The sequence below is a fragment of the Pseudophryne corroboree genome, chromosome 5 (genome assembly GCF_028390025.1).
Source record: "Pseudophryne corroboree isolate aPseCor3 chromosome 5, aPseCor3.hap2, whole genome shotgun sequence".
NCBI classification, from domain to species: Eukaryota; Metazoa; Chordata; class Amphibia; order Anura; family Myobatrachidae; genus Pseudophryne; species Pseudophryne corroboree.
In genome coordinates this window covers 465,581,327-465,607,179 of record NC_086448.1, presented here as the reverse complement: position 1 = coordinate 465,607,179, position 25,853 = coordinate 465,581,327, and the positions used below count along the sequence as shown (strand labels likewise).

The 25,853-nt window shown below is 47.8% G+C and overlaps 1 long non-coding RNA gene across 4 annotated transcripts in view; it reads left to right on the top strand.

Annotated features, from left to right (window-relative positions):
* LOC134927877 (uncharacterized) overlaps nt 1–25,853 on the top strand; it is a 158,703-nt gene that overhangs the window by 104,239 nt on the left and 28,611 nt on the right. For all 4 annotated transcript variants that reach the window (XR_010177761.1, XR_010177760.1, XR_010177758.1 and 1 more), the window contains exon 9: nt 17,717–17,926. This is a non-coding gene — a long non-coding RNA (uncharacterized LOC134927877). The remainder of the gene's footprint in view (nt 1–17,716; nt 17,927–25,853) is intronic.

Genomic DNA, 25,853 nt, shown 5'->3' with positions numbered 1-25,853 from the left:
CTTCTCTTAACAGCGTCTTAAACGCATATTAGAAAGAGTCGCTCCAACAACTCCCCACCGGGTCGCAACAACGCTTACCTTTGCGGTACAGTGCTGTCTCGACGGGCGTCTGTGTCGGATGTTCTAGCAGGTCCAGCAGACGTTACCAGGCTGTGGCCGGAGCATGGGGAGACGATGAGTCTATGGACTTCCTCTTACTAGAGGGGTCAGGACACAGCTACACTGATTTGGTGGAGACTGCAAACAGTGTGTTAATGCGCCGAACATCTCGAGTGTGACAGCGCTAAGCTCTGGGGAGCATAGGCGCCAGGACTAGGTGAGGCCGCGATCCTGGGAGTTTAAGTCGACAGGGGGTTTCAGACGCTCTCCTGGCCGTCCGTCCTCCGAGTTCATGGCCAATTCCCGCGTGTCTCTCGTTTCATGAACTGAATGACCTCACTTCCGGCTCAGACGCTACCACGAGGGTACTCGGTCGCAGCTTAGACGCTGCGGTTGTGTACACTGGATATAAACCCGCCCAGACCGAGTCGCAGGCCTTTAGTGTCTGCATGCACGTGGAGTCGCTCAGCGTCCGTGTCCGTTGGTGAGCGTCCGTGTCTGTTATCAGTTACCAAGAGCGGCAGTGTACACCAGTAGCGTCTGAATCCACTCAGCGTCTTACGAGCGTCTTTGCTTGGATATGGAAGTGTGGTGAGTCTCCATGTATCCCGCTCTCTGGAGGCAGGGTATACAGTACTAAAAATTCCTTCTACTTCTTAGTGTGCATTGTTAATTTTTAGTACCTATTGCATATGAGACCTGTATATTACTGTGGTTTCTGCATGTTATGTTGAAAAAAGAACCAGTTAAACAGAAGTACAATTTCTCTGACGTCCTAGTGGATGCTGGGAACTCCGTAAGGACCATGGGGAATAGCGGCTCCGCAGGAGACTGGTCACAACTAAAGAAAGCTTTAGGTCACCTGGTGTGCACTGGCTCCTCCCACTATGACCCTCCTCCAAGCCTCAGTTAGATTTTGTGCCCGGCCGAGGTTGGATGCAAACTAGGGGCTCTCCTGAGCTTCTAGAAAGAAAGTATAGAATTAGGTTTTTTATTTTCAGTGAGACCTGCTGGCAACAGGCTCACTGCAGCGAGGGACTAAGGGGAGAAGAAGCGAACCTGCTTGCAGCTAGCTTGGGCTTCTTAGGCTACTGGACACCATTAGCTCCAGAGGGATCGACCGCAGGCCCAGCCTTGGTGTTCGGTCCCGGAGCCGCGCCACCGTCCCCCTTACAGAGCCAGAAGCAAGAAGAGGTCCGGAAAATCGGCGGCAGAAGACATCAGTCTTCACCAAGGTAGCGCACAGCACTGCAGCTGTGCGCCATTGCTCCTCATACACACTTCACACTCCGGTCACTGAGGGTGCAGGGCGCTTGGGGGTGGGCGCCCTGAGCAGCAATAAAAACACCTTGGCTGACAAAAATACCACAATATATAGCCCCAGAGGCTATATATGTGGTAAATACCCCTGCCAGGATCCATAAAAAAGCGGGAGAAAAGTCCGCAAAAAAGGGGCGGAGCTATCTCCCTCAGACACACTGGCGCCATTTTCTCTTCACAGTGCAGCTGGAAGAAAGCTCCCCAGGCTCTCCCCTGTAGTTTTCAGGCTCAAAGGGTTAAAAAGAGAGGGGGGGGCACTAAATTTAGGCGCAATATTATATATACAAGCAGCTATTGGGGAAATTTCACACAGTTATAGTGTTAATCCCCACATTATATAGCGCTCTGGTGTGTGCTGGCATACTCTCTCTCTGTCTCCCCAAAGGGCTTTGTGGGGTCCTGTCCTCAGTCAGAGCATTCCCTGTGTGTGTGCGGTGTGTCGGTACGGCTGTGTCGACATGTTTAATGAGGAGGCTTATATGGTGACGGAGCAGATGCCGATAAATGTGATGTCGCCCCCTCTGGGGCCGACACCAGAGTGGATGGTTAGGTGAAAGGTATTAACCGACAGTGTCAACTCCTTACATAAAAGGGTGGATGACGTAACAGCTGTGGGACAGCCGGCTTCTCAGTCCGCGCCTGCCCAGGCGTCTCAAAGGCCATCAGGGGCTCAAAAACACCCGCTCACTCAGATGGCAGACACAGATGTCGACACGGAGTCTGACTCCAGTGTCGACAAGGTTGAGACATATACACAATCCACTAGGAACATCCGTGACTTGATCCCGGCAATAAAAAAAAAAAAAAAAAAAAAAAATGTGTTACACATTTCTGACATTAACCCTCTAAAAATGGGTTTTTATGTTGGGGAGAAAAAGCAGGCAGTGTTTTGTTCCCCCATCAGATGAATGAATGAAGTGTGTGAAAAGCGTGGGTTCCCCCCGATAAGAAACTGGTAATTTCTAAAAAGTTACTGATGGCGTAACCTTTCCCGCCAGAGGATAAGTTACGCTGGGAGATATCCCCTAGGGTGGATAAGGCGCTCACACGGTTGTCAAAAAAGGTGGCACTGCCGTTTTAGGAACGGCCACTTTGAAGGTACCTGTTGATAAAAAGCAGGAGGCTATCCTGAAGTCTGTATTTACACACTCAGGTACTAGACTGAGACCTGCAGATCGTGCTGCTGCAGCGTGGTCGGTGACCCTGTCAAACATGAGAACATATTAAAGACGTCGTCTTATATATGAGGGATGCACAGAGGGATATTTTGCCGGCTGGCATCCAAAATGAATGTAATGTCCATTCTGTCAGGAGGGTATTAGAGACCTGTCACTGGACAGGTGATGCTGACTTTAAAAGGCGCATAGAGATTCTGCCTTATAAGGGTGAGGAATTATTTGGGGATGGTCTCTGGGACCTCGTATCCACAGCAACAGCTGGGAAGAAATATTTTTACCTCAGGTTTCCTCACAGACTAAGAAAGCACTGTATTATCAGGTACAGTCCTTTCGGCTTCAGAAAAGCAAGCGGGTCAAAGGCGCTTCCTTTCTGTACAGAGACATGGGAAGAGGGAAAAAGCTGCACCAGTCAGCCTGTTCCCAGTATCAAAATTCTTCTCTCGCTTCCTCTGAGTCCACAGCATGACGCGGGGGCTCCACAGGTGTAGCCAGGTACGGTGAGGGGCCGTCTCAAAAATTTCAGCGATCAGTGGGCTCGCTCACAGGTGGATCCCTGTTTCATTCAAGTAGTATTTCAGGGGTACAAGCTGGAATTCGAGATGTCCCCCCCCCGCGCCGTTTCCTCAAATATGCCTTGCCGACAACTCCCTCAGGCAGGGAGGCTGCGCTAGAGGCAATTAATAAGCTGTATTCCCAGCAGGTAATACTCAAGGTGCCCCTACTTCAACAAGGACGGGGTTACTATTCCACACGGTTTGGGGTACCGAAACCGCATGGTTCGGTGTGACCCATTTTATATTTAAAATCCTTGAACACATACATAAAAAAATTCAAGTTCAAGATGGAATCGCTCAGGGCGGTTATTGCAAGCCTGGACGAGGGGGATTACATGGGATCCCGGGACATCAAGGATGCTTACCTGCATGTCCCCATTTACCATCCTCGCCAGGAGTACCTCAGATTTGTGGTACAGGATTACCATTACCAAGTCCAGACACTGCCGTTTGGACTATACATGGCACCGAGGGTGTTTACCAAGGTAATGGCCGAAATGATGATACTCCTTCGAAAAAAGGGAGTTTTAATTATCCCGTACTTGGACAATCTCCTTATAAGGGCAAGGTCCAAGGAGCAGTTGCTAGTCGGGGTAGCACTATTTTGGAAAGTGCTACAACAGCACGGTTGGATTCTAAACAGTCCAAAGTCACAGCTGGTTCCTACGACACGTCTACTGTTCCTGGGGATGGTTCTGGACACAGAACAGAAATAAGTGTTTCTCCCGGAGGAGAAAGCCAAGGAGCTGTCATCTCTAGTCAGAGACCTCCTGCAGCCAAAACAGGTATCGGTGCATCATTGCACGCGAGTCCTGGGAAAAATGGTAGCTTCCTACGAAGCAATCCCATTCGGCAGGTTCCATGCAAGAACTTTTCAGTGGGACCTGTTGGACAAGTGGTCCGGATCACATCTTCAGATGCATCGGCTGATAACCCTGTCTTCAAGGACCAGGGTATCTCTACTGTGGTGGCTGCAGAGTGCCCATCTTCAAGAGGGCCGCAGGTTCGGCATACAGGACTAGGTCCTAGTGACCATGGATGCCAGCCTTTGAGGCTGGGGGGCAGTCACACAGGGAAGAAACTTCCAGGGACTTTGGTCTAGTCAGGTGACTTCCCTACACATAAATATTCTGGAACTGAGGGCCATTTACAATGCCCTGAGTCAGGCAAGGCCTCTGCTTCAAAACCAGCCGGTACTGATCCAATCAGACAACATCACGGCACTCGCCCATGTAAACCAACGGGGCGGCACAAGAAGCAGGATGGCGATGGCAGAAGCCACAAGGATTCTCCGATGGGCGGAAAATCATGTGTTAACACTGTCAGCAGTGTTCATTCCCGGAGTGGACGACTGGGAAGCAGATCTTCTCAGCAGACACGACCTCCACCTGGGAGAGTGGGGATTTCATCCAGAAGTCTTCCAAAGGATTGTACACCATTGGGAAAGGCCACAGGTGGACATGATGGCGTCCCGCCTCAACAAAAAGCTATAAAAGATATTGCGCCAGGTCAAGGGACCCTCAGGCGATTGCTGTGGACGCTCTGGTAACACCGTGGGTGTACCAGTCGGTTTATGTGTTCCCCCCTCTGCCTCTCATACAAAAGGTTCTGAGAATAATAGGAAGGCGAGGAGTAAGAACGATACTCGTGGTTCCGGATTGGCCAAGAAGAGCTTGGTACCCAGAACTTCAAGAAATGATATCAGAGGACCCATGGCCTCTGCCGCTCAGACAGGACCTGCTGCAGCAGGGGCCCTGTCTGTTCCAAGACTTACTGCGGCTACGTTTTGACGGCATGGCGGTTGAACGCCGGATCCTAAAGGAAAAGGGCATTCCGGAGGAAGTCATTCCTACGCTGATTCAAGCCAGGAAAGATGTAACTGCAAAACATTATCACCGCATATGGCGAAAATATGTTGCTTGGTGTGAGGCCAAAAAAGGCCCCAACAGAGGAATTTCAACTAGGTCGATTTCTGCATTTCCTACAAGCAGGAGTGTCTATGGGCCTAAAATTAGGCTCCATTAAGGTACAGATCTCGGCTCTGTCGATTTTCTTCCAGAAAGAACTAGCTTCAGTACCTGAAGTTCAGACATTGTAAAAGGAGTGCTGCATATTCAGCCCCCGGTTGTGCCTCCAGTGGCACCTTGGGTTCTCAACGTGGTGTTGAGTTTCTTAAAATCACATTGGTGTGAGCCACTAAAAACCGTGGATCTAAAATATCTCACGCGAAAAGTGGTCATGTTATTGGCCTTGGCTTCGGCCAGGCGTGTATCAGAATTGGCGGCTTTGTCATATAAAAGTCCTTATCTGATTTTCCATATGGATAGGGCAGAATTGAGGACTCGTCCCCAGTTTCTCCCTAAGGTGGTATCAGCTTTTCACTTGAACCAACCTATTGTAGTGCCTGCGGCTACTAGGGACTTAAAGGATTCCAAGTTACTGGACGTAGTCAGGGCCTTGAAAAATTATGTTTCCAGGACGGCTAGAGTCAGGAGAACTGACTCGCTGTTTATCCTGTATGCACCCAGCAAACTGGGTGCTCCTGCTTCTAAGCAGACTATTGCTCGCTGGATTTGTAGCACAATTCAGCTGGCGCATTCTGCGGCTGGACTACCGCAGCCAAAATCTGTAAAAGCCCATTCCACAAGGAAGGTGGGCTCATCTTGGGCAGCTGCCCGAGGGGTCTCGGCTTTCCAACTTTGCCGAGCTGCAATTTGGTCAGGGGCAAACACGTTTGCTAAATTCTACAAAATTGATACCCTGGCTGAGGAGGACCTGGAGTTCTCTCATTCGGTGCTGCAGAGTCATCCGCACTCTCCCGCCCGTTTGGGAGCTTTGGTATAATCCCCATGGTCCTTACGGAGTTCCCAGCATCCACTAGGACGTCAGAGAAAATAAGATTTTACTCACCGGTAAATCTATTTCTCGTAGTCCGTAGTGGATGCTGGGCGCCCATCCCAAGTGCGGATTGTCTGCAATACTTGTATATAGTTATTGCCTAACTAAAGGGTTATTGTTGAGCCATCTGTTGAGAGGCTCAGTTATATTCATACTGTTAACTGGGTATAGTATCACGAGTTATACGGTGTGATTGGTGTGGCTGGTATGAGTCTTACCCGGGATTCAAAATCCTTCCTTATTATGTCAGCTCGTCCGGGCACAGTGTCCTAACTGAGGCTTGGAGGAGGGTCATAGTGGGAGGAGCCAGTGCACACCAGGTGACCTAAAGCTTTCTTTAGTTGTGCCCAGTCTCCTGCGGAGCCGCTATTCCCCATGGTCCTTACGGAGTTCCCAGCATCCACTACGGACTACGAGAAATAGATTTACCGGTGAGTAAAATCTTATTTTTCCTACTTATGCATAAGTTATTATAGAGGTTGTATTCTCATATGACAATATCTAATGCTTTAACTTGTGACTGACTGCTAGTATGCGTGCTGACTTTTCTGTGTAATGTCAGTCCTGTTCTGACCCTCAAATCAGGTGCACTGTGGTCAGATTGATTTCACCTCTATATACTGATTATAGGGTGTTTCTCTGACGTCCTAGTGGATGCTGGGAACTCCGTAAGGACCATGGGGAATAGCGGCTCCGCAGGAGACTGGGCACAAAAGTAAAAGCTTTCTGACTAGCTGGTGTGCACTGGCTCCTCCCCCTATGACCCTCCTCCAAGCCTCAGTTAGATTTTTGTGCCCGAACGAGAAGGGTGCATGCTAGGTGGCTCTCCTGAGCTGCTTAGAGTAAAAGTTTAAATAGGTTTTTTATTTTCAGTGAGTCCTGCTGGCAACAGGCTCACTGCATCGTGGGACTAAGGGGAGAAGAAGCGAACTCACCTGCGTGCAGAGTGGATTGGGCTTCTTGGCTACTGGACATTAGCTCCAGAGGGACGATCACAGGTTCAGCCTGGATGGGTCCCGGAGCCGCGCCGCCGGCCCCCTTACAGAGCCAGAAGAGCGAAGAGGTCCGGAGAAATCGGCGGCAGAAGACGTTCCTGTCTTCAAATAAGGTAGCGCACAGCACTGCAGCTGTGCGCCATTGCTCTCAGCACACTTCACACTCCGGTCACTGAGGGTGCAGGGCGCTGGGGGGGAGCAGGGCGCTGGGGGGGGAGCGCCCTGAGACGCAATAAAACACTGTCAAAACCTTATATGGCTAAAGAAATGCATCACATATAGCTCCTGGGCTATATGGATGCATTTAACCCCTGCCAGTTTTCCTGAAAAAAGCGGGAGAAAAGGCCGCCGTGAAGGGGGCGGAGCCTATCTCCTCAGCACACAAGCGCCATTTTCTTTCACAGCTCCGCTGGAAGGACGGCTCCCTGACTCTCCCCTGCAGTCCTGCTACAGAATCAGGGTAAAACAAGAGAGGGGGGGCACTATTGGCAGCTAATATAAAACAGCAGCTATAAAGGGAGAAACACTTATATAAGGTTATCCCTGTATATATATAGCGCTCTGGTGTGTGCTGGCAAACTCTCCCTCTGTCTCCCCAAAGGGCTCGTGGGGTCCTGTCCTCTATCAGAGCATTCCCTGTATGTGTGCTGGGTGTCGGTACGATTGTGTCGACATTTATGAGGAGGAAAATGATGTGGAAGCAGAGCAATTGCCTGTGTTAGTGATGTCACCCCCTAGGGAGTCGACACCTGACTGGATGGTCGTATTTAAAGAATTACGTGACAATGTCAGCACTTTGCAAAAAACTGTTGACGACATGAGACAGCCGGCAAATCAATTAGTGCCTGTTCAGGCGTCTCAGACACCGTCAGGGGCGCTAAAACGCCCGTTACCTCAGATGGTCGACACAGACCCAGACACGGATACTGAATCCAGTGTCGACGGTGAGGAGACAAACGTAATGTCCAGTAGGGCCACACGTTACATGATCACGGCAATGAAGGAGGCATTGAACATTTCTGACACTACAAGTACCACAAAAAAGGGTATTATGTGGGGTGTGAAAAAACTACCAGTAGTTTTTCCTGAATCAGATGAATTAAATGAGGTGTGTGATAAAGCGTGGGTTTCCCCCGATAAAAAACTGCTGATTTCTAATAAATTATTGGCACTATACCCTTTCCCGCCAGAGGTTAGGGCACGTTGGGAAACACCCCCTAGGGTAGATAAGGCGCTCACGCTTATCAAAACAAGTGGCGTTACCGTCTCCTGATACGGCCGCCCTCAAGGAACCAGCTGATAGAAGGCTGGAAAATATCCTAAAAGGTATATACACACATACTGGTGTTATACTGCGACCAGCAATCGCCTCAGCCTGGATGTGCAGCGCTGGAGTGGCTTGGTCGGATTCCCTGACTGAAAATATTGATACCCTGGATAGGGACAGTATATTATTAACTATAGAGCATTTAAAGGATGCATTACTATATATGCGAGATGCACAGAGGGATATTTGCACCCTGGCATCTAGAGTGAGTGCGATGTCCATTTCTGCCAGAAGAGCGTTATGGACGCGACAGTGGTCAGGTGATGCGGATTCCAAACGACATGGAAGTATTGCCGTATAAAGGGGAGGAGTTATTTGGGGTCGGTCTATCGGACCTGGTGGCCACGGCAACGGCTGGAAAATCCACCTTTTTACCCCAGGTCACCTCTCAGCAGAAAAAGACACCGTCTTTTCAAACTCAGTCCTTTCGTCCCCATAAGGGCAAGCGGGCAAAAGGCCACTCATTTCTGCCCCGGGGCGGGCAGAGTAAGGTGAAAAAGACTGCACCAGGCAGCCTCTTCCCAGGAGCAGAAGCCCTCCCCCGCTTCTGCCAAGTCTTCAGCATGACGCTGGGGCTCTACAAGCGGACTCAGGCACGGTGGGGGGCCGTCTCAAGAATTTCAGCGCGCAGTGGGCTCACTCGCAAGTGGACCCCTGGATCCTGCAGGTAGTATCACAGGTGTACAAATTGGAATTCGAGACGTCTCCCCCTCGCCGGTTCCTGAAGTCTGCTCTACCAACGTCTCCCTCCGACAGGGAGGCAGTATTGGAAGCTATTCACAAGCTGTATTCCCAGCAGGTGATAATCAAGGTACCCCTCCTACAACAGGGAAAGGGGTATTATTCCACGCTGTTTGTGGTACCGAAGCCGGACGGCTCTGTGAGACCAATTTTGAATCTAAAATCCTTGAACACTTACATAAAAAGGTTCAAATTCAAGATGGAGTCACTCAGAGCAGTGATAGCGAACCTGGAAGAAGGGGACTATATGGTATCTCTAGACATCAAAGATGCTTATCTCCATGTCCCAATCTACCCTTCTCACCAAGGGTACCTCAGGTTTGTGATACAAAACTGTCATTATCAGTTTCAGACGCTGCCGTTTGGATTGTCCACGGCACCACGGGTCTTTACCAAGGTAATGGCCGAAATGATGATTCTTCTTCGAAGAAAAGGCGTCTTAATTATCCCTTACTTGGACGATCTCCTGATAAGGGCAAGGTCCAGGGAACAGTTAGAGGTCGGAGTAGCACTATCTCAGGTAGTGCTACGTCAGCACGGGTGGATTCTAAATATCCCAAAATCACAGCTGATTCCAACAACACGTCTACTGTTCCTAGGGATGATTCTGGACACAGTCCAGAAAAAGGTGTTTCTCCCGGAGGAGAAGGCCAGGGAGTTATCCGAGCTAGTCAGGAACCTCCTAAAACCAGGACAAGTGTCAGTGCATCAATGCACGAGAGTCCTGGGAAAAATGGTGGCTTCTTACGAAGCGATTCCATTCGGAAGATTCCATGCAAGAACTTTTCAGTGGGATCTGCTGGACAAATGGTCCGGATCGCATCTTCAGATGCATCAGCGGATAACCCTATCTCCAAGGACAAGGGTGTCTCTCCTGTGGTGGTTACAGAGTGCTCATCTTCTAGAGGGCCGCAGATTCGGCATTCAGGATTGGATGCTGGTGACCACGGATGCCAGCCTGAGAGGCTGGGGAGCAGTCACACAGGGAAGAAATTTCCAGGGCTTGTGGTCAAGCATGGAAACGTCTCTTCACATAAATATCCTAGAACTAAGGGCCATTTACAATGCCCTAAGTCAAGCAAGGCCTCTGCTTCAGGGTCAACCGGTATTGATCCAGTCGGACAACATCACGGCTGTCGCCCACGTAAACAGACAGGGCGGCACAAGAAGCAGGAGGGCAATGGCAGAAGCTGCAAGGATTCTCCGCTGGGCGGAAAATCTTGTGATGGCACTGTCAGCAGTGTTCATTCCGGGAGTGGACAACTGGGAAGCAGACTTCCTCAGCAGACACGACCTCCACCCGGGGGAGTGGGGACTTCATCCAGAAGTCTTCCAAGTGATTGTAAACCGTTGGGAAAAACCAAAGGTGGACATGATGGCGTCCCGTCTCAACAAAAAACTGGACAGATATTGCGCCAGGTCAAGGGACCCTCAGGCAATAGCGGTGGACGCTCTGGTAACACCGTGGGTGTACCAGTAGGTGTATGTGTTCCCTCCTCTGCCTCTCATACCAAAAGTACTGAGAATCATAAGAAGGAGAGGAGTAAGAACTATACTCGTTTCTCCGGATTGGCCAAGAAGAACTTGGTACCCGAAGCTGCAAGAGATGCTCACGGAGGACCCGTGGCCTCTACCTCTAAGAAAGGACCTGCTCCAGCAGGGACCTTGTCTGTTCCAAGACTTACCGCGGCTGCGTTTGACGGCATGGCGGTTGAACGCCGGATCCTGAAGGAAAAAGGCATTCCAGATGAAGTCATCCCTACCCTGATCAAAGCCAGGAAGGATGTAACCGCAAAACATTATCACCGCATTTGGCGAAAATATGTTGCGTGGTGTGAGGCCAAGAAGGCCCCTACAGAGGAATTTCAACTATGTCGTTTCCTACATTTCCTGCAAACAGGACTGTCTATGGGCCTAAAATTAGGATCCATTAAGGTTCAAATTTCGGCCCTGTCGATCTTCCAGAAAGAACTGGCTTCAGTACCTGAAGTTCAGACGTTTGTCAAGGGGGTACTGCATATACAGCCTCCTTTTGTGCCTCCAGTGGCACCTTGGGATCTCAATGTGGTTTTAGGGTTCCTAAAATCACATTGGTTTGAACCACTCACCACTGTGGAATTAAGATATCTCACATGAAAGGTGGTCATGCTATTAGCCCTGGCATCAGCCAGGCGTGTCTCAGAATTGGCGGCTTTATCATATAAAAGCCCTTACCTAATTTTTCATTCAGACAGGGCAGAATTGAGGACTCGTCCTCAATTTCTCCCTAAGGTGGTTTCAGCGTTTCACATGAACCAGCCTATTGTGGTACCTGCGGCTACTAGGGACTTGGAGGACTCCAAGTTGCTTGACGTAGTCAGGGCCCTGAAAATATATGTTTCCAGGACGGCTGGAGTCAGAAAATCTGACTCGCTGTTTATCCTGTATGCACCCAACAAGCTGGGTGCTCCTGCTTCTAAGCAGACGATTGCTCGTTGGATTTGTAGTACAATTCAGCTTGCACATTCTGTGGCAGGCCTGCCACAGCCAAAATCTGTTAAAGCCCATTCCACAAGGAAGGTGGGCTCATCTTGGGCGGCTGCCCGAGGGGTCTCGGCTTTACAACTTTGCCGAGCAGCTACTTGGTCAGGGGCAAACACGTTTGCTAAATTCTACAAATTTGATACCCTGGCTGAGGAGGACCTGGAGTTCTCTCATTCGGTGCTGCAGAGTCATCCGCACTCTCCCGCCCGTTTGGGAGCTTTGGTATAATCCCCATGGTCCTTACGGAGTTCCCAGCATCCACTAGGACGTCAGAGAAAATAAGAATTTACTTACCGATAATTCTATTTCTCGTAGTCCGTAGAGGATGCTGGGCGCCCATCCCAAGTGCGGATTGTCTGCAATACTTATATATAGTTATTGTTACAAAAAAATCGGGTTGTTTATTGTTGTGAGCCATCTTTTCAGAGGCTCCTACGTTTATCATACTGTTAACTGGGTTCAGATCACAAGTTGTACGGTGTGGCTGGTATGAGTCTTACCCGGGATTCAAAATCCTTCCTTATTATGTACGCTCGTCCGGGCACAGTATCCTAACTGAGGCTTGGAGGAGGGTCATAGGGGGAGGAGCCAGTGCACACCAGCTAGTCAGAAAGCTTTTACTTTTGTGCCCAGTCTCCTGCGGAGCCGCTATTCCCCATGGTCCTTACGGAGTTCCCAGCATCCGCTACGGACTACGAGAAATAGAATTATCGGTAAGTAAATTCTTATTTTTTCAGTCACAAAAATTGTGTAGTCAATATCAGAAAAAATGTCTGTGAGCGGCAAAAGTGATGAGGAGAATTTGTCAAGCACTCCCATAGCCCTAACATGCTTATCTTGTAAGTCAGGGGTAATTGATATGAATCAATTGGTCACTTATGAGGGTTTGTGTGCAAACTGTTTCGCTTTTCAGCAAAGTAAAAAAACAGGAGTTAGTTCAACCTCCAGTAGAGCCACCATGGAATGTGTTCGCAAAGGCTCTGTCTTCAATAGCGGACAGGTTAGCTCCAGTAGCTCTACCTCAAGTGTTAGGTTACACTATGAACCCATACATGCAGCTCCCTTCCTATGGTTTGGTTCCAGTAGCCTCTACAAGCAACCAAGGGGCAGGTAAGACTAAGACAGATACGTCTGTATGGCAGACTACACAAGATGATACATCGGATGATGATGCGGAAACAATAGATTCAACTCCGTATGATGATCAGTCGCAGAGCTTTAGTTCAGATGATGTAGCTGAACTCATTAATGCAGTAAAGGCTGTGCTTTCTCTGGAAGAACCAGCCAAGACAACGTTAAAAGCAAAAGCACCTGTATTCAAACGAACAAAGTCAGTGAAAGCTGAATTTCCAGCGTCAGAGGAGTTGACGGAAATGATGGATGAGTCTTGGGCAGCGCCCGGTAAAAAGTATAAGATTCCTAGGAGATGGGATTCTTATTATCCATTTCCTGCTGGAGACTGTTCGAAGAGAGAAGTCCCTCCAAAAGTAGATGCACATGTTCTGCGACTCGTGCATAAATATGCTTTGCCACTGTCATCTACCTCTTTGAATGATGTCACAGACAGGAGGGTAGAGAGCCTATTGAAAAATATATTTTCTCTAGTAGGAGCAGTGGTAAGACCTGCTATGGCTTCGGCCTGGGTAGCAAAGGCAATGGGCGAATGGATAGAGGAACTAGAGAATGACATCCCCTCTCCTACTAGGGAGCAAGAGGATCGTCTTTGCCGTCTAAGACAATCTGCCCAGTATTTAGAAGAAGCAGCCATTGATGTAGGCACTGTTGCTTCTAAAGCTTCAGCCCTGGCAGTAGTCGCTCGCAGAGCAGTCTGGCTACGAACCTGGAAGGCAGATGCGGAGTCCAAGAAGAAGTTGGAAGCATTGCCTTTCGTGGGTAATATATTATTTAGAAAACCTTTATCGGATATCCTAGAGTCAGAGGCTGAATCGAAGGAGGTCAGATTTCCGGCTACCTATAACCCTAAGTCCAAGGGTTTAAAATTTCGCTGGCAAAGCAAAGCGGAGCCTAAACAACCCCAGTTTAAATCCAGGGGTAGGAAGCAGTGGGCTAGCAAAAAGCCAGCTTCCAAACCTGAACAGAAACCCTCAGCCTGAATAGACGGGCCTCCGCCTGGAGGATTCCAGGGTTGGGGGCCGACTCCTGCAATTTGCACACACATGGCAACAGTCAACAACAGATGCCTGGGTGCAGAAGGTAGTATCTCAGGGGTATGGGTTCCCATTCAGGAGGCAGCCTCCTCAAAGATTTTTTTGCACCAGCCCGTCTCGTATAGAGTCGAAGGCCAATGCCCTGCAAGAAGCAGTCCAAAAATTTGTGCAGTCAGGTGTGATTGTCCCAGTACCTCCATCACAAAAGGGACAGGGGTATTACTCCAATCTGTTTCTAATCCAGAAACCAAATGGGTCATATCGACCAATTCTAAATCTGAAGATGTTGAACAATTACATATGGATCCCGAAGTTCCACATGGAGACGTTACGTTCCATAATGTTGGCTATGGAACCGGGAGACTATATGGTATCTCTGGATGTACGGGATGCTTACCTACATGTGCCTATAGCACTATCACATCAGTGTTACCTCAGGTTTGCCATCCTCAAGGAACACTTCCAGTTCCAAGCTCTGCCCTTCGCGCTAGCTACAGCACCCAGGGTGTTTACCAAGATCATGGTGGTTATGGCAGCTTGTCTGCGCAAACAAGGGATAAGAGTATTCCCATACCTAGACGACCTATTAATCTGAGCACAGTCGCAAGATTTACTGTTGAGCCATCTCCAACAGACGATAGTTTGTTTACAGAGACACGGGTGGCTCATAAATTGGGAGAATTCATCCCTGAATCCGTCACAGCGGATGTTTCATTTGGGAGCCATATTGGATTCAGACCTACAGAGAGTTCTCTTACCAGAGAAGAAAATAGTCAAGGTGCAGGTCTTGGCTCAGGAAGCGTTGCAAGCCCAGACAATGTCAGTCCATGCAGCAATGCGACTGTTGGGTCTGATGGTATCAATGTTCGACATGGTGGAATATGCGCAATTCCACTCCAGACCGTTGCAGCATCTCATTTTGACCAAGTGGAATGGAAATCATCAAACAATAAAGAAGCAGATGATAAAGATTCCAGTGAATGTAAAAAGGTCTCTAGCGTGGTGGCTACAGACAGACCATTTAAAGAAGGGGAGACCCTTTTGGATAAAAGAGTGGCAAGTCCTGACGACAGATGCCAGCCTGCAAGCCTGGGGGGCGGTACTCTTAAGCCTATGGTTCCAGGGAAAATGGATAGCAAGGGAAAAGTCGCCTGCCGATAAATCTGTTAGATATAAGAGCCATTTACTTGGCCCTAGTTCAGGCAAAGGACAATCTACAAAGAAGACCAGTCCAGATCCGCTCAGACAATGCGACGGCAGTAGCCTACCTCAATCATCAAGGAGGAACTCACAGCAAGAGTCTGATGAAGGAAGTAACTCCCATTCTAAAATGTGCGGAACTCCATCTCCCGGCATTGTCAGCAGTATTTGTCCCGGGTGTACTAAATTGGGAAGTGGATTTTCTCAGTCGGCACACCATTCAGGAAACCGAATGGGCATTACACCCAGAAGTGTTTCAGACACTGGTGAACAGATGGGTCTACCGGAGATAGACCTTATGGCGTCTCGTCTAAACAACAAAGTTCCGAGGTACGGATCAAGAACAAGGGACCCAGGAGCGATCCTGGTAGACGCACTGTCAGTAGAATGGAGGTTTCAGCTGGTATATCTGTTCCCTCCAATATCTCTGTTACCCAGAGTAGTGAGAAAGATAAAACAGGCAAAAGGAGCAATCATTCTAATAGCTCCAGCTTGGCCAAGAAGGCATTGGTACACAGATCTGTTGAGAATGTCCGTGGAAGCACTGATACTGCTCCCTCAACGTCCAGATCTGTTAATGCAGGGTCCTTGTTGTCAGTCATCTGGATTGCCTATCTTTGACGGCGTGGCTGTTGAAACCTCTATCTTAGAGGCTAAAGGATTTTCAAAGCAAGTAATCCAAACCATGCTTAGAGCAAGAAAGCCTTCTTCGGCATGTATATATCATAGAATATGGCAAGCCTATATTCATTGGTGTTCTGGAAAAAATTACAATCCGAGATCTTTTAAAGTAGCTAGAATTTTGGATTTCCTGCAGGCAGGATTGGATAAAGGGTTGAAAGTTGCCTCCTTGAGGGTGCAAGTCTCAGCGTTGACTGTATGGTGTCAGCAGAAGATTGCTGACCTACAGGATGTGCGTACTTTTTTCCAAGGAGTAGTACATATTCAACCTCCATTTGTTCCTCCTGCAGCTCCCTGGGATTTGAATTTAGTTCTTAAATTTCTCCAGGGTCCTTTGTTTGAACCACTTGAGAGAGCGGATCTTAAGTGGTTAACGGTTAAAGTTCTTTTTTTACTGGCAATGGCGTCAGCCAGAAGAGTGTCGGATTTAGGAGCATTATCATGTAAGTCTCCTTTCCTAAGTTTTTTTCCAGACAGAGCAGTTCTCAGAACGAGATCTAGCTATCTTCCAAAGGTGGTATCAAAATTCCACCTGAATGAAGAGATTGTAGTCCCCGCTTTTTAGGTATTGGGACTATCTGCGGGAGAAGCGTCGCTGGACGTGGTCCGGGCTTTAAAAATCTACATAGATCGTACTAGTGCCATCAGGAAAACAGATTCCCTCTTCATCCTCTACGGATTCCATAGAAGAGGATGGCCTGCTAGTAAACAGACGCTGGCGAGATGGCTCCGAATGTTAATATCTGAAGCTTATTCTCATGCAGATCTCCCTATTCCGGCTAATGTCTCTGCACACTCTACACGTAAGGTAGGTCCTTCTTGGGCAGCACAACAGGGTGCATCAGCAGAACAGATATGTAGGGCAGCCACATGGTCTTCCATAAACACATTCATCAGACATTATGCCTTGGATACTTTTGCCTCTCATGACGCAGACTTCGGGCGAAAGGTCCTCCTGTACAATCAGGAGCGTCCCCGCCACTAAAATGGCTTTGGGAATCCCAATGTTATCCTGTGGATAATCCTGTGGACCCAGCCAGAGAAATGAACGTTATGGTAAGAACTTACCGTTGATAACGTGATTTCTCTTATGTCCACAGGTATCCACAGGGATACCACCCTGACGCATCTGATTTGAGGATCTAGACAAACACTAAAAACCTCTTCCTTCTTTTAAGGAAGGGTGTGCATGTGTGTTCTTACCGCCTGTACAGGTCTCTACTTAATGTTCCTGCCTAAAATCGCTGTGGAAAGAACTGATCTGACTGAGTCAGTGGGCGGGACTATATAGTGGAGGCCCCAATGCATCCTGGGAGGCCAGAAAGCTTGTGACCGTGTTGGTGCCGTTTTCGCTGTCGCTCTACAATATCCCAATGTTATCCTGTGGATACCTGTGGACATAAGAGAAATCACGTTATCAACGGTAAGTTCTTACAATAACGTTCATTTCTTAATATCCTAAAAGTTTGAATAAATCCATCGTCCATAAAAGCGTAAGTATAGCATTGTGCTGTCTGATGCCTACCTGGCATTTTCAGTCCTATAACCTGCTTGCTCTTCCTAAATCCTAACAATTTCTGTTTCAGAATATAATGAGTCTCTAAAACTATGTGCTGTTGTGCCATATGGTGTGACATTGTGCTGTATGGTGCTTTCCTAACATTTTGAGTCCAATATCCAGCTTGCTCTTAATATCCTAATAGTTTTCATATCAGAATGTACTGGTTCTCTAAAACTATGTGGTGTTGTGCGGTGTGGCATGGTAATGTTCTGTATGATGTCTACCTAAAGTTTTTACTTCGATTTCCAACTTGCTTTTACTTAATATCCTAATACAGAGATTCTCAAACTTGGTTTTCAAGGCAACTTAATGGTCCAAGTTTTAAGTATATCCAGTTCTGTAAGGTGCCTTGCATTATGGCATCATGTGATATGTTGACTTCCTGTAGGGTGTTGTGCGTTTCGTTTAAAATTGTCTGTTTTATATTGTTTACAGACTTCACTTACTAGTAATGTTTCCACTTCTAAATAGGGAAGATACTCTATTGAATGTTGAGGTTTTTGGGTACCTGAAAGAAAATGGTTTGCTTCATCCATTAGCAAATTTGCAAGAGGAAGCCAATGTCTTCAAACACGGAGGACAGCTGTGTGGGTGACATTAAAAGCGAGCATCATGATTCAGTGCTGCAGACTATTGTCTCCGAAGCTGCCGGACTCGATGTTTGTTGACTTCAGTGCACAGGTAAATATCTTTTGTACTCGTTTTAGATAACTATATTCCTTTCATATTGTAATAGTTTGTATTGCTGGGTGTAAGATGTTTTGATGGCTGTATTGTGCCTTGCTGAAGTTATCAGCTTGCTTTCATTTAAAATCCTAATAGTTTGCATTTCAGAATTTAACGCATCTTTAAAACTATGCTATATTGAATGGCAATGTGCTGTATTTGGTGCTTTCGTACTATTTTAAGTCCCTACCCAGCTTGCTTTTTTTTTTATATCCTAATAGTTTGAATATCTGGGTTAAACCAGTATTCAGCATCCCTTGCAACCATTAGACTTAATTGCTGCTTGCGCCTCTAGGGTAAGCTTGCCGCCACCATTAGTATAGCATCATGCTGTGCCGTAAAGTGCCATGCGGCATGGCATTGTGCTATATGGTGCCTTCATGACATCCGTCCCATTTCCAGCTTGCTTTCTTTTAAAATCCTAATAGCTTGCCTCTCTAAAACTATGCGGTGCTTTACCGTATGGCATGGTACTGTGCTGTTATGGTGCTTTCGTACCATTTTAAGTACCTACCCAGCTTGCTTTTTCTTAATATCCTAATAATTTGAATATCAGGGTTAAACCAGTATTCAGCATCCCTTGCAACCATTAGACTTAATTGCTGCTTGCGCCTCTAGGGTAAGCATGCTGCCACCATTAGTATAGCATCATGCTGTGCCGTATAGTGCCATGCGGCATGGCATTGTGCTATATGGTGCATTCCTGACATCCGTCCCATTTGCAACTTGCTTTCATTTAAAATCCTTATAGTTTGCATTTCAGAATTTAATGCATCTCTAAAACTATGCTGTGTTGCATGGCATTGTGCTATATAGTGCCTTCCTGACATCCGTCCCATTTCCAGCTTGCTTTCTTTTAAAATAATAATAGCTTGCCTCTCTAAAACGATGCGGTGCTTTACCGTATGGCATGGTACTGTGCTGTTATGGTGCTTTCGTACCATTTTAAGTCCCTACCCAGCTTGCTTTTTCTTAATATCCTAATAGTTTGAATATCTGGGTTAAACCAGTATTCAGCATCCCTTGCAACCATTAGACTTAATTGCTGCTTGCGCCTCTAGGGTAAGCTTGCCGTCACTGTTAGTATAGCATCATGCTGTGCCGTATAGTGCCATGCGGCATGGCATTGTGCTATATGGGGCCTTCCTGACATCCGTCCTATTTGCAGCTTATTTTCATTTCTCTAACGTCCTAGTGGATGCTGGGACTCCGCCAGGACCATGGGGAATAGCGGGCTCCGCAGGAGACAGGGCACATCTAAATAAAGCTTTTAGGATCACATGGTGCGTACTGGCTCCTCCCCCTATGACCCTCCTCCAAGCCTCAGTTAGGTTTTTGTGCCCGTCCGAGAAGGGTGCAATCTAGGTGGCTCTCCTAAAGAGCTGCTTAGAAAAAGTTTTTTTTAGGTTTAAATCTCAGTGAATCCTGCTGGCAACAGGATCACTGCATCGAGGGACTTAGGGGAGAGATTTCCAACTCACCTGCGTGCAGGATGGATTGGAGTCTTAGGCTACTGGACACTGTGTTCCGGCTCCAGAGGGAGTCGGAACACAGGTCCTCCTGGGGTTCGTCCCGGAGCCGCGCCGCCGATCCCCCTTACAGACGCTGAAGACGGAGGTCCGGAAAGCAGGCGGCAGAAGACTCCTCAGTCTTCATGAAGGTAGCGCACAGCACTGCAGCTGTGCGCCATTGTTGCTACACGTCTCACTGATTCAGTCACGGAGGGTGCAGGGCGCTGCTGGGGGCGCCCTGGGCAGCAATATTAAATACCTTTAGTGGCAAAATAAATACATCACATATAGCCATTAAGGCTATATGTATGTATTTAACCCAGGCCAGTTTTCTTAAAACCCGGGAGAAAAGCCCGCCGGAAAAGGGGCGGAGCTTATTCTCCTCAGCACTCAGCGCCATTTTCCTGCTCAGCTCCGCTGGTGAGGAAGGCTCCCAGGACTCTCCCCTGCACTGCACTACAGAAACAGGGTAACAAAGAGAAGGGGGGCATAATTTGGCGATATTGATATATTAAAAGTGCTTATATCAAAAACAACACCTTCTAGGGTTGTTTATATACATTTATAGCGTTTTTGGTGTGTGCTGGCAAACTCTCCCTCTGTCTCCCCAAAGGGCTAAGAGGGTCCTGTCTTCGATTAGAGCATTCCCTGTGTGGCTGCTGTGTGTCGGTACGTGTGTGTCGACATGTATGAGGACGATGTTGGTGTGGAGGCAGAGCAATTGCCGGTAATGGTGATGTCACCCCCTAGGGAGTCGACACCGGAATGGATGGCTTTAGTTATGGAATTACGTGATAATGTTAGCACATTACAAAAGTCAGTTGACGAAATGAGACGGCCGGAAAACCAGTTAGTACCGGCTCAGGCGTCTCAGACACCGTCAGGGGCTGTAAAACGTCCCTTACCTCAGTCAGTCGACACGGGTACCGACACAGATGAATCTAGTGTCGACGGTGAAGAAACAAACTTATTTTCCAATAGGGCCACACGTTATATGATCACGGCAATGAAGGAGGCTTTGCAGATCTCTGATACTGCTGGTACCTCAAAAAGGGGTATTATGTGGGGGGTGAAAAAACTACCTGTAGCTTTTCCAGAATCAGAGGAATTGAATGACGTGTGTGACGAAGCGTGGGTTAACCCAGATAGAAAACTGCTAATTTCCAAGAAGTTATTGGCATTATACCCTTTCCCACCAGAGGTTAGGGCGCGCTGGGAAACACCCCCTAGGGTGGATAAGGCGCTCACACGTTTATCAAAGCAAGTGGCGTTGCCGTCTCCTGATACGGCCGCCCTCAAGGATCCAGCAGATAGGAGGCTGGAAACTACACTGAAGAGTATATACACACATACTGGTGTTATACTGCGACCGGCAATAGCCTCAGCCTGGATGTGCAGTGCTGGGGTAGTGTGGTTGGATTCTCTGACTGAAAATATTGATACCCTGGATAGGGACAGTATTTTATTGACTCTAGAGCAATTAAAGGATGCCTTTCTTTATATGCGAGATGCTCAGAGGGATATTTGTACTCTAGCATCAAGAGTAAGCGCGATGTCCATATCTGCCAGAAGAAGTTTATGGACGCGACAGTGGTCAGGTGATGCGGATTCCAAAAGGCATATGGAAGTATTGCCATATAAAGGAGAGGAATTATTTGGGGTCGGTCTTTCGGACCTGGTGGCCACGGCAACTGCCGGCAAATCCACTTTTTTACCTCAGACCCCCTCCCAACAGAAAAAGACACCGTCTTTTCAGCCGCAGTCCTTTCGCTCCTATAAAAACAAGCGACCAAAAGGACAGTCTTATCTGCCGCGAGGCAGAGGAAAGGGTAAGAGAGGGCAGCAAGCAATCCCTGCCCAGGACCAGAAGCCCGCCCCGGGTTCTACAAAGCCATCAGCATGACGCTGGGGCTTTACAAGCGGACTCAGGAGCGGTGGGGGGTCGACTCAAGATTTTCAGCAATCAGTGGGCTCGCTCACAAGTGGACCCGTGGATCCTGCAGATAATATCTCAGGGTTACATGTTGGAGTTCGAAAGGTCTCCCCCTCGCCGGTTCCTAAAGTCTGCTTTACCAACGTCTCCCTCAGAAAGGACGTCGGTTTTGGAAGCCATTCACAAGCTGTATTCTCAGCAGGTGATAGTCAAGGTACCCCTCCTACAACAGGGAAAGGGGTATTATTCCACACTATTTGTGGTACCGAAGCCGGACGGTTCGGTAAGACCTATTCTAAACCTGAAATCCTTGAACCTGTACATACAGAAATTCAAGTTCAAGATGGAGTCACTCAGAGCAGTGATAGCGAATCTGGAAGAAGGGGACTTCATGGTGTCCCTGGACATAAAAGATGCTTATCTGCATGTCCCAATTTACCCCTCACACCAAGGGTATCTCAGGTTCGTGATACAAGACTGTCATTATCAGTTTCAAACGCTGCCGTTTGGTTTGTCCACGGCCCCTCGGGTCTTTACCAAGGTAATGACCGAAATGATGGTTCTTCTACGAAGAAAAGGCGTATTAATTATCCCTTACTTGGACGATCTCCTGATAAGGGCAAAGTCCAGAGAACAGCTGGAAGTCGGTGTAGCACTAACCCAGGTAGTGCTTCAGCAACACGGGTGGATTCTGAATCTTCCAAAATCTCAATTGACCCCGACAACTCGTCTGCTGTTCCTGGGAATGATTCTGGACACGGTTCAGAAAAAGGTGTTTCTCCCGGAGGAGAAAGCAAGGGAGTTATCCGAACTTGTCAGGAACCTCCTAAAACCAGGAACTGTGTCAGTACATCAATGCACAAGAGTCCTGGGAAAGATGGTGGCTTCTTACGAAGCGATTCCATTCGGCAGATTCCATGCACGGACATTTCAGTGGGATCTGCTGGACAAATGGTCCGGATCGCATCTGCACATGCATCAGCGGATAACACTGTCACCAAGAACAAGGTTGTCTCTCCTGTGGTGGTTGCAGAGTGCCCATCTGTTAGAGGGCCGCAGATTCGGCATACAGGACTGGGTCCTGGTGACTACGGATGCCAGCCTACGAGGCTGGGGAGCAGTCACACAGGGAAGAAACTTCCAGGGCGTGTGGTCAAACCTGGAGACGTCCCTTCACATAAATATACTGGAGCTAAGAGCGATCTACAATGCTCTAAGCCTGGCAAAATCGCTGCTTCAGGGTCAGCCGGTGTTGATCCAGTCGGACAACATCACGGCAGTCGCCCACGTAAACCGACAAGGCGGCACGAGAAGCAGAAGAGCAATGACAGAAGCTGCAAGGATTCTGCGCTGGGCGGAGAATCATGTCATAGCACTGTCAGCAGTGTTCATCCCGGGAGTGGACAACTGGGAAGCAGACTTCCTCAGCAGACACGACCTTCACCCGGGAGAGTGGGGACTTCATCCAGAAGTCTTCCACATGATTGTGAACCGTTGGGAAAAACCAAAGGTGGACATGATGGCGTCTCGCCTCAACAAAAAATTGGACAGATATTGCGCCAGGTCAAGAGACCCTCAGGCAATAGCTGTGGACGCTCTGGTAACACCGTGGGTGTACCAGTCAGTGTATGTGTTCCCTCCTCTGCCTCTCATACCAAAGGTACTGAGAATTATACGGAAAAGAGGAGTAAGAACAATACTGGTGGCTCCGGACTGGCCAAGAAGAACTTGGTATCCGGAACTTCAGGAGATGCTCACGGAGGATCCGTGGCCTCTACCTCTAAGAAGGGATCTGCTTCAGCAGGGACCTTGTATGTTCCAAGACTTACCGCGTCTGCGTTTGACGGCATGGCGGTTGAACGCCGGATTCTAAAAGAAAAGGGCATTCCAGAGGAAGTTATTCCTACCTTGATTAAGGCTAGAAAGGAAGTGACTGTACAACATTATCACCGCATTTGGCGGAAATATGTTGCGTGGTGTGAGGCCAAGAAGGCTCCAACGGAAGAATTTCAATTGGGTCGATTCTTACATTTCCTGCAAGCAGGATTGTCTATGGGCCTAAAATTGGGGTCCATTAAAGTTCAAATTTCGGCCTTATCAATCTTCTTCCAGAAGGAATTGGCATCAGTGCCTGAAGTACAAACTTTTGTCAAAGGTGTACTACATATACAACCCCCAATAGTGCCTCCAGTGGCACCGTGGGATTTGAACGTAGTTTTGAATTTTCTCAAATCTCATTGGTTTGAGCCTCTAAAATCGGTAGATTTAAAATACCTTACATGGAAGGTAACCATGCTATTGGCCCTGGCTTCAGCCAGGAGAGTTTCAGAGTTGGCGGCTTTATCATACAAAAGCCCATATCTGATTTTCCATTCGGACAGGGCAGAACTGCGGACACGTCCTCATTTTCTCCCTAAGGTGGTTTCGGCTTTTCACTTGAACCAGCCTATTGTGGTGCCTGCGGCTACTAGCGACTTGGAGGACTCCAAGTTACTGGACGTTGTCAGAGCATTAAAAATATATATTTCAAGGACAGCTGGAGTCAGAAAATCTGACTCGTTGTTTATATTGTATGCACCCAACAAGATGGGTGCTCCTGCGTCTAAACAGACGATTGCACGTTGGGTCTGTAGCACAATCCAACTTGCACATTCTGTGGCAGGCCTGCCACAGCCTAAATCTGTAAAGGCCCACTCCACAAGGAAAGTGGGCTCATCTTGGGCGGCTGCCCGAGGGGTCTCGGCATTACAACTTTGCCGAGCAGCTACGTGGTCAGGGGAGAACACGTTTGTAAAATTTTACAAATTTGATACTCTGGCTAAGGAGGACCTGGAGTTCTCTCATTCGGTGCTGCAGAGTCATCCGCACTCTCCCGCCCGTTTGGGAGCTTTGGTATAATCCCCATGGTCCTGACGGAGTCCCAGCATCCACTAGGACGTTAGAGAAAATAAGAATTTACTTACCGATAATTCTATTTCTCATAGTCCGTAGTGGATGCTGGGCGCCCATCCCAAGTGCGGATTGTCTGCAATGCTTGTACATAGTTATTGTTACAAAAATCGGGTTATTACTACTGTTGTGAGCCATCTGTTCAGAGGCTACTTCGTTTGTGTTATCATACTGTTAACTGGGTTCAGATCACAAGTTGTACGGTGTGATTGGTGTGGCTGGTATGAGTCTTACCCGGGATTCAAGATCCTTCCTTATTGTGTACGCTCGTCCGGGCACAGTACCTAACTGAGGCTTGGAGGAGGGTCATAGGGGGAGGAGCCAGTACGCACCATGTGATCCTAAAAGCTTTATTTAGATGTGCCCTGTCTCCTGCGGAGCCCGCTATTCCCCATGGTCCTGACGGAGTCCCAGCATCCACTACGGACTATGAGAAATAGAATTATCGGTAAGTAAATTCTTATTTTAAAATCCTAAGTTTGCATTTCAGAATTTAATGCATCTCTAAAACTATTCTATATTGAATGGCAATGTGCTGTATTTGGTGCTTTCGTACCATTTTAAGTCCCTACCCAGCTTGCTTTTTCTTAATATCCTAATAGATTGAATATCTGGGTTAAACCAGTATTCAGCATCCCTACAACTTAGACTTAATTGCTGCTTGCGCCGCTAGGTTAAGTTTGCCATCACCGTTAGTATAACATCATGCTGTGCCGTATAGTGCCATGCGGCATGGCATTGTGCTATATGGTGCCTTCCTGACGTCTGTCCCATTTCCAGCTTGCTTTCTTTTAAAATCCTAAAAGTTTGCCTCTCTAAAACTATGCGGTGCTTTACCGTATGGCATGGTACTGTGCTGTTATGGTGCTTTCGTACCATTTTAAGTCCCTACCCAGCTTGCTTTTTCTTAATATCCTAATAGTTTGAATATCTGGGTTAAACCAGTATTCAGCATCCCTTGCAACCATTAGACTTAATTGCTGCTTGCGCCTCTAGGGTAAGCTTGCCGTCACCGTTAGTATAGCATCATGCTGTGCCGTATAGTGCCATGCGGCATGGCATTGTGCTATATGGGGCCTTCCTGAGATCCGTCCTATTTGCAGCTTACTTTCATTTAAAATCCTAAGTTTGCATTTCAGAATTTAATGCATCTCTAAAACTATTCTATATTGAATGGCAATGTGCTGTATTTGGTGCTTTCGTACCATTTTAAGTCCCTACCCAGCTTGCTTTTTCTTAATATCCTAATAGTTTGAATATCTGGGTTAAACCAGTATTCAGCATCCCTTGCAACCATTAGACTTAATTGCTGCTTGCGCCTCTAGGGTAAGCTTGCCGTCACTGTTAGTATAGCATCGTGCTGTGCCGTATAGTACCATGCGGCATGGCATGGCGTGCTATATGGTGCCTTCATGACATCCGTCCCATTTGCAACTTGCTTTCATTTAAAATCCTTATAGTTTGCATTTCAGAATGTAATGCATCTCTA